At 34.6% G+C, this 9,433-nt stretch overlaps 1 non-coding gene across 1 annotated transcript; it reads right to left on the reverse strand.

Annotated features, from left to right (window-relative positions):
- Positions 1 to 8,495: 8,495 nt before the first annotated feature.
- On the reverse strand, positions 8,496 to 8,577 carry TRNAS-CGA (transfer RNA serine (anticodon CGA)). The gene has a single exon. It is a non-coding gene; the product is annotated as a tRNA-Ser (tRNA).
- Between the last annotated feature and the right edge of the window lie 856 nt (positions 8,578 to 9,433).

The raw sequence follows: 9,433 nt of genomic DNA on the forward strand, positions 1-9,433 counted from the left end.
AAACTTATGCAACTTGAAAACTGTGTTTGAGCGATTTGATAAAGAAACGAAATTGCTAGAATAAGAGAAGGCCATAAGAACTAATTTGTTGAATACTGGCTGAGGTATATGTGGGTTGACATTAGCCATAGAACCCACGTCCAGCATAACCAGATCTATGGCGTGGTATATTCAACTTCCCAGAAAACTTATCCGAAACCCTAATATGAATAATCCGAGAAAAATTATTCTCTTATCACAGAGGGCCTCAATGAGCATTGTGAGATTCAGAAAGCATCATTTGGCACCTGAAATTGAGGAAAGCACACAACCTCGAAACAAGAGGCCACTTGGCACTACAATCTAGAGAGATAAAGAAGGTAAATTTAGACTTTGCAAGTTCGTTAGAGTCCACGCGGTCTTATTGAGTAGAAACGGAACAACATCTGTTTTTATTCACATGACCTCAAGCCGAACTAAGCAAATATAAGTAGAAACGGAACACTGTACACATTTTTAAGATTAAGGATCAACGAAGCGGTCGGAAGATCAACATGAATACTAAGAGGAATCCGAACAAGATCAGGGAACGACACAAAGGATCATGGGATCCTTTGAAACATGTTATCTATTTCTTAAGGTCGGAATCAAAATGATAATTGGGTGATTCTTTCCAAATATACCAGATTGATTTCCATCTGCCTATTGCATATTGAAGAGGCTCGAAACCAGGAGTTGGTAAACTACATCTCCTATACTCATACACTTAATTAATAAGACATATGTATCATGTCTCTGGGAAGACTTTTCAGGCATAACGCACAGCCCTGGAGGCTTACCTGAAGAAATCGTAGAGCCATCAAGATTCCCGTCATCAAGATTTCACATCAGGTCGCTCATGTTCGCCTATTCTGATAAACTAACTGATCTGATACCTACTTCACTCCATATGCATCCTTATTCTTAATAGCATTATAGGTCCAACAATTCGTGTATGCAATCCACAATCCCTGAAATACAACCAACAAAATATAGCCAATATTTGTAAAAATCAAAAGTTTCGGAATCGACATAAAAATACAAGAACTAGGAATAAAACTAACATATACCAACACGTAGAAATAGAATAGAAAAAAGAACCACAAGCAAATGACACGGTGAATGCCAACAACAATTTGGGATAAATGTAGTTTGCAACCAAAATAACCACAGTTAAAAGGTTTGCAACACGACCCATGCCAAAAATCAAATGCATTTTTGTAGATACCCCCATCAGTTTGATAAGCAAACAACTGGATAAACGGTCAGCCATCAAGCAATACCCAATTGATTGAGCATGAGAAGACAGACGGCAGACACCGGTCACCTGCTATGACCGAGGCAGATATCCAACAGATGAAAAACATCCGTATCATCGTTGTGTAATTGCAAGTTTGGCTCTCCCATATCAGTTATCATCAGTATCACAACAACGTTCATTCAATATCCTGGTTTCGATGCATCAAGGCAACGACAAACAAAGCTGTCGGAGGATTAGTTTCCAGGAGCGAAGGTACACTGAAGGAATTTGAGTCAAGTTTTTTATTAAAATTTTGTAAGTGATTCATTTAATTTTTATCTCATACCAAAGATCAACAGATCCTACAAACCATCTGCCAATATAAGGTCAATAACCAGGAGTTGCTTTTTTTTTTTGATTTGGCCAGAATTTTTGATTCGCATACAGATCAATTCACCCATGCAGATTATCGTATGATGCCTGCGTTTGAACAGAGATAGGTACCCGGATATACCAGCTAGTAAGAACCTGGGAAAGCAGTCCTAGTTGGCATAGCGCTGATCCATTCTCCCTTGGTTGGTCGTCTCTTTTCTACACTACCAGAAGGTGATATTCCTCCTAGTTCAACACTGCAGTGGTTGGGAGAAAATACCGTCTGTAGAGCGTCTGTATAATCCGGCTTCAAGGCCATCATTATTGGCTCATCCCTAGAACCGTTTATGAGATGTGCGATGGCCCTGTCTGAAAACGAACCTGATGAGAGGGCATCTCCAGAGTATTCTGATGTATTTGAAAACTTCGTGATTTTCAATGGAAGTATGAAACGGTATTTCCCTCGAAAGACCGCCGAGCTTTAAGGATCAGAAGAATAATATTCCGATTTGAAGGCGCCGAAAGAGCGTCTGTGTAAGGCGGTCCCAAGGTCCTGTCTAAAATCGAGCCTGATGGGAGCGTATCTACCAGAGTATTCTGAAATATTTGAAAACTAGGTGGGTTTCAATGAAAATATGACGATGATTGATTCTTTAGCTTTAAGGGTCAGAAGAGAAATCTTCCGATGCGAAACATCGGAACATCTTTGTAAGCTGGCGCCAAGACCGTTATTAGTATCTCATCACTAGAATCGCCTATGAACTGCCTATTTGAAAACTTTGCCACTGGACTCTCAGTATCTACTACACTGGTATTCTCAGTGTAGAATGATTCTTTAGGATCATCTATTCATCTTTTGCCCACATTGCTATGCTTTTAGAACATCATACGTGTTCCTCACTTCATGCTGACTGAAGAGGAACATACTCTCAAACGACCTTCAGGAACTTTGGTGGACTTGCACTGCGTCCATATCTCGTGATTCTTCTTACCAAAAGTGCTTCTGTATCCTCTTAGCTACACCATCCAACTGCTCTTGGCTTTTTATCGTGTAGGTTAGGTTAGGTTAGGTTATGTGGCAGCCCGATGTATCAGGCCACGGTGGCTCCCAATGAATAGCAGTATGGGGACAGAGTACGAGCAGACCCATTTTCCCCGGCGGAGTTTAATTCTGAGTTTTTAACCACGGCGGCTTGACGTAGATCCAATATATTTTGGTATAGTCGGCAAAAAGTGGGTTTCAATGGAAATCTAAATGTGCCTTAATAAACGCTATTGAGTATCGGCAGCGACTAAAATCATCTTCATTCTCTTTTTGGACCCTAAGCTGTAAAGGCATCGTTCCATGCTATTATTACATTTTGGACTTCAAACTCCACCAGGTGCTTAGAATTGGTCCGAATCTCTTTCCGGAGCTCATCTTATATATCCGTTAACCGTGATACCTTCTTAGAGAAGTTCAGCCGCATATTGGGAATCAGACTCGGCATCGAATGCATTTTCGGTACGCTCTAATCAAGGCATTATTTTTGCTACCTACCCCTGGTATTACTCAATTATGTATGGAACAAAATATCGGCCAAATGGGCGCCGCGACCGCTGAGGCATAATGGAGGTTCTATGCCGTTAATGTGCCGAATTATCTCATCCTTTAGCTTTTGAATTGTTGCTGGCTTATCGACGTACACCTTTTCTTTCAAATAAACCCAAAGAAAGAAAGTCCAACGGTGTCAAATCACATGATCTTGGCGGCTAATTGACATCGCCATTACGTGAGATAACACGGCCATTGAATTTGTTGCGCAAAAGAGCCATTGTTTCGTTAGCTGTGTGGCAAGTGGCACCGTCCTGCTGAAACCACATATCGTCCACATCCATATCTTCCAATTCGGGCCATAAAAAGTTCGTTATCATCTCACGATAGCGAACACCATTCACAGTAACTGACTGACCGGCCTCATTTTGGAAAAAATACGGCCCGCTGATGCCGCCAGCCCATAAACCGCACCAAACAGTCACTCTTTGTGGGTGCATTGGTTTTTCGACAATCACTCTTGGATTCTCATTCACCCAAATGCGGCAATTCTGTTTATTGACGAATCCACTGAGGTGAAAATGTGCCTCATCACTGAAGATGATTTTCTTCGAAAATTGATCATCCACTGTTGCCATTTCTTGGAGCCATTCTGCCTATTCACGACGTCCATGGTTGGAATTGAATAAGTCAGAAATAGAGAAATGTGAAATAAAATTCGGAAAAAAACTTGGCGTTTAGGTGTGGTTCACATTCAACATCGGCCCTTGAAATTTAACTACTATAAATTTATCCGGGCGAAATGTCTGTGTTTATAAAGAATCTTACAATTTGACCAAATCCTTAAAATTATCGACGATAAGTAAAATGTCGATAAATGTGTTATCGATGACATTAACAAAATGTGCGGTATCGATTGTGTTTTCTAACATATAGTGTGACCAATATCTGGTATATATATCGAATAGTTGGACGCGAGCATTATCGCACGGTAGTGTGCATTATAAAGGCCCCTTATCTGTATAATTTTTATTTATTTCACTGCTGTACATTTCATTCATTGGAAGTTGATGGTTTAGTTTAAATTCTGTTCTCATGATATTCATTAAAATTCACCGGCAACGCCTGCCAAAACATTTTTGCCGTAATAGCAACGATACTTTAATTAGTTTTTCAATCTAAAGAGCTGAAGTCTATAGAGACGTGTGTTTTTTTTTTTGCATTTTGGTGTTTGAAATTTAAGTCTTTCCTAGCACCGGTAGATGGGTTGCATGTCGCTTTAATTTATCAATAAATCGATATGGGAGGCAACGAAAGAGAAACTTTTGTTTGGATGGATGTAGGTGACTTTGTGTGACACCTTATAGAGGACGGGAAATTTGAGTACAGGCACTATACAGTTCAAGTTTTCTATTTTCGCCGGTTGCCCTCATTCTACACAATATAGCTTGAATGAAGCGGGATTTTTGGCCAAAGCCGATGTTCGGCAAAGAAAGCAATAGTCGGCCGAAGACTGTTAGAATTTTGGTAGACAAGTTTGTGGAGAAATATAAGGCTCCTACGTGGTGCAATGGTTAGCATGCCCGCCTTGCATACACAACGTCGTGGGTTCGATTAATGCTTCGACCGAACAGCAAAAAGTTTTTCAGCGGTGGATTATCCCACCTCAGTAATGGTGGGATATTTCTGAGGGTTTCAATGCTACTCTAAGTGGTTTCACTGCAATGTGAAATGCCGTTCGGACTCGGCTATAAAAAGGAGGTCCCTTGTCATTGAGCTTAACATGGAATCGGGCATCACTCAGGGATAAGAGAGAAGTTCACCAATGTGGTATCACAATGGACTGAATAGTGTAAGTGAGCCTGATACATCGGACTGCCACCTAACCTAAGGCTATGGTCACACTAGGCAAATATTTGACCAAAATGAGTGTCAAACATGTTTACCGAACCATTTTCCATATATCTTGGTACGGTTTTTGGAGAATAATTTACCACGATGTTATATATTCAATATGAGCTCAAAATGTTTGCTGGTTTGGCTGTGGCGACGGATCAGTGTGACCATAGCATAACTTAACCTAACCATACACCTGTACATCATCAGCGTATAAATGCACTTTAGTGCACGATGGATGACTAGGAAGGTCGTTAGGATAGAAAAGAGCAGTTGACCCAAAATTGACTCCTGTGGAACACCACTGCTAACGGGCAAAGTTCCTGCACTAATAAGAAAAAAATTACGTTCCAAAATCGTGAACGGACGGTAACAAAATGACACGGAAGCATTCACGAAAAATCAAAACGGAATGTTCACGTTTTCGTCTACGGGCGTTCGCGATATCAATTCTTGAAATATTCGTTATCGTTGGCAGCTCCGTCGTTAGTGCAATGTGCTAGAGCGACTGATAACGCGTATGTAGCTGATTCGAGTCACGGTAGTGAGTTTTGTTATAAATTCGTAACCATAACCTTTTCAGATAAATAACGCAGGTTGTTGTTTTGACAAGGCATGTTAGATGTTCTTCGTTTGACATCACATGTGTGTTGATTCACATTCATGAACGAATCGTTTTGAAACATGCTGTTCATGATTTTTTCTATAGGTGTGACTACAAAATTTTATTTCTATAGAAAATTTTGTCAAAATTTTATTTTTATAGAATATTTTGTCAAATTTGTATTCCTATATTAAATTTTGTCAAAATTTTACTTGTTTAGAAAATTATGTCAAAATCTTATTTTTATAGAAAATTTTGTCAAAATTTTAATTTATAGAACATTTTGCCAAATTTTATTTCTATAGAAAATTTTGTCAAAATTTTATTTCTATATTAAATTTTGTCAAAATTTTACTTGTATAGAAAACTATGTCAAAATCTTATTTTTATTGAAAATTTTGTCAAAATTTTATTTTATATAAAATTTTGCCAAATTTTATTTCTATAGAAAATTTTGCCAAAATTGTATTTCTATAGAAACTTTTGTCAAAATTTTATTTCTATAGAAAATGATGTCAAAATTTTATTTCTATAGATAATTTTATTTCCATAGAAAGTGTTGTCACATTTTGATTTCTATAGAAAATTAAGTCAAAATTTTACTTCAAGAGAAAAGTTTGTCAACACGTTATTTCTATAGAAAATTTTGTCAAAATTTCATTCCTAAAAAAAATTTTGTCAAATTTTTTTTTTTATATAAAATTTTGTCAAAATTTTATTTCTATTATTTCTATAGAAAAGTTTGTCAAAATTTTATTTCTGTAGAAAATTTGTTAACATTTTATTTCTATAGAAATAACATTTTGACAAAGTTTGTCAAAATTTTATTTCTGTAGAAAATTTTGTTAACATTTTATTTCTATAGAAAATTTTGTCAAAATTTTATTTCTATAGAAGATTTTGTCAACATTTTATTTCTATAGAAAATTTTGTCAAAATTTTATTTTATATAAACTTTTGCCAAATTGTATTTTTATAGAAAATTTTGCCAAAATTTTATTTCTATATAAACGTTTTTAAAAATAGAAAATTTTGTCAAATTTTTTTTCAAAAAAAATTTTGTCAAAATTTTTTTTTATGGAAAATTTTGTCAAAATTTTATTTTATATAAAATTTTGCCAAATTTTATTTGTATAGAAACTTTTTCAAAATTTTATTTCTATAGAAAATGTTGTCAAAATTTTATTTCGATAGAAAAGTTTGTCAAAATTTTATTTCTGTAGAAAATTTTGTTAACATTTTATTTCTATAGAAAATTTTGTCAAAATTTTATTTCTATAGAAGATTTTGTCAGCATTGTATTTCTATAGAAAATTTTGTCAAAATGTTATTGTGCTTTTCTTGTATTAGAAGCTTCAAAATTTTAAGTGAAATAATTAGAAAAAATTTATTTCTATAGAAACTTTTGTCACAATTTTACTTCTATAGAAAATTTGTCAAAATTTTATTTCTATAGAAAATTTTGTCAAAATTTTATTTCTAAAGAAAATTTTGAAATTTTTTTTTTTTGTTATAGAAAATTTTGTCAAAATTTTATTTCTATAGAAAATTATGTCAAAATCTTATTTTTATAGAAAATTTTGTCAAAATTTTATTTTATATAAAATGTTGCCAAATATTTCTATAGAAAATTAAGTCAAAATTTTATTTCTATAGAAAATTTTGTCAACAGTTTATTTCTATAGAAAATGTTATCAAATAAATTTATTTTATTTTTCATGAAGTAACTCTTAGTTGGAGAATATTTTGCAAAATCTACCAAACAGTAAAAAATCTACCATGTTTGGTAGACTTCTACCGACTGTGGCAACCGTGGTTGCGGATGATAAAAATTTAATTATATTCAATAATTTAACACACAATATGTCATGAACTACCGCATCGAAGGCTTTAGAGTGATCGAGAAGGGCCAGACAGGTAACTTCATTGTTCTCCAAGTTAATTCGTATATCCACGCAACAGAATTCAATTTCACAGAAAAGATGAAAAAATCACATCTGTCATATCAACACAAGAAAATTGAAATCCATTATACTGGGTGTTTTGACTGAAAAAAATTCAACACTGGAATAAATCGATATGAAATAAATTATTAAAAAAGCTTCGGCTTCGGTTACTCGGCCTCTCGATGCCGATTTTTTGACCGAGCTCTATTACATACATTTCCCATAAATTTGAAGTAAAGCAGAAAAGTGAACATTTTCTCTAACTAAAATTTGGATTTATTTTTAAAATTTTCTCCAGTTCAATTTAATTTTCCTTAATTTTTTGCAAGGGCTAGTTAATTTTTCCACAAAAGAGTTTACTCTGTTTCTGTGTAATTTATTTTTATTGTTAATTTAATTAAAAAAAAACTCGCATAGAACAAGTTTGGACCTAGCGGTATGTTATGAAAGTTTCAACTGATAATTTTTCATTTTCTATACCCTATATTTTATTATATTTCGTTCACCCATTTTATCATCATATTACTTTTTCATACAATAGGGTAACCATAATTCTACTATATGCTATCATTTATCGCCTTCTGCAAAATACGAATATGTTGATGCCATTCTTATATTTTTAATCATTCATTAAACATCGTTGGCGGTATGTGTTTTTTTACCAGTCGCATTGGGTGGAGCTCGCATAGATTAAAATGTAATTTTTATTATAGTAAACATAGTCACCATTAATTGATAATAAAAAGCAGGAACAACAACAACACTGTCTTGGATAACATAATTTATTACCTTTTCTCGTACGCTACTGAACCGCACAAATTATTTATTAACATTATTATTAGTAATAAAATAATTGAAATGAAAAAAAATAAAAAATGAAATTACCGCAGCCGGTAGGATTCGAACCTACGCTCCCAGAGGGAATCTGATTTCGAGTCAGACGCCTTAACCACTCGGCCACGACTGCTTTCATAAGAGGATGACTAATTCCAAATAACAGTGGTGAGAATGAAAACATATTCATATCAACATTTAAATGTATTTAGTGTTAACTGAGAAGTGTTATATTCCAACCGCATTCACTATAATAATCTCTATGTTACGTACATACGCCATGTTAAATGTTATACACATGTTATTGTATTTGGCTTTTAACAACAGACGAACTTATGGAATACGTTGTTGTTTTACTTTTATTTGGGTGGACGTCATCTGTGGTATATTGTTGAGTTACGTCAAGCAACATGTTGAAACAGAAATACTTGTTGATAATGAGAATAAGCAGCGAATGACATTGTTCTCGCTTTGCCAACACCATGGAGAATAAAATGGCAAAGAGGGTTCAGAATGCCTATCTATTGCTGACACAGATTAAATCTCGTATTCTAGCAATATTTCAAAGACCAAAAATGCATTGATGCAAGAATTGCCTTATTTTTATTGTTTGTTTTTCATAGTTGTATAATTTTGAAGTAATTTTCGCCAGTATGTATGCTTCTAACCAGGGCTGTGGAGTCGAGCCAATTTTGCTCGACTCCGACTCCGACTCCGACTCCAGCATTTTTCATCAACTCGACTCCGACTCCGACTCCGGAGTCGACTCCGGGTAATATAACTAAATCTCATTCTAGTACCACTAATTTGTAGTTCTATTTAGGGGGTATATATGGGGTATATATATGGATCGATATAAAGTATCGTATTTATTTATGTGTGCAAGAAAGGTCTTAATTTCGCATTTATACCAATTAAACTTTTTATTTCAAATTTAGGGCAATGTTTAATAAATAAAATAATGATATAAATACCCATCATAATATGAG

Source organism: Haematobia irritans, chromosome 3 (assembly GCF_050003625.1).
Source record: "Haematobia irritans isolate KBUSLIRL chromosome 3, ASM5000362v1, whole genome shotgun sequence".
Taxonomy (NCBI): Eukaryota; Metazoa; Arthropoda; class Insecta; order Diptera; family Muscidae; genus Haematobia; species Haematobia irritans.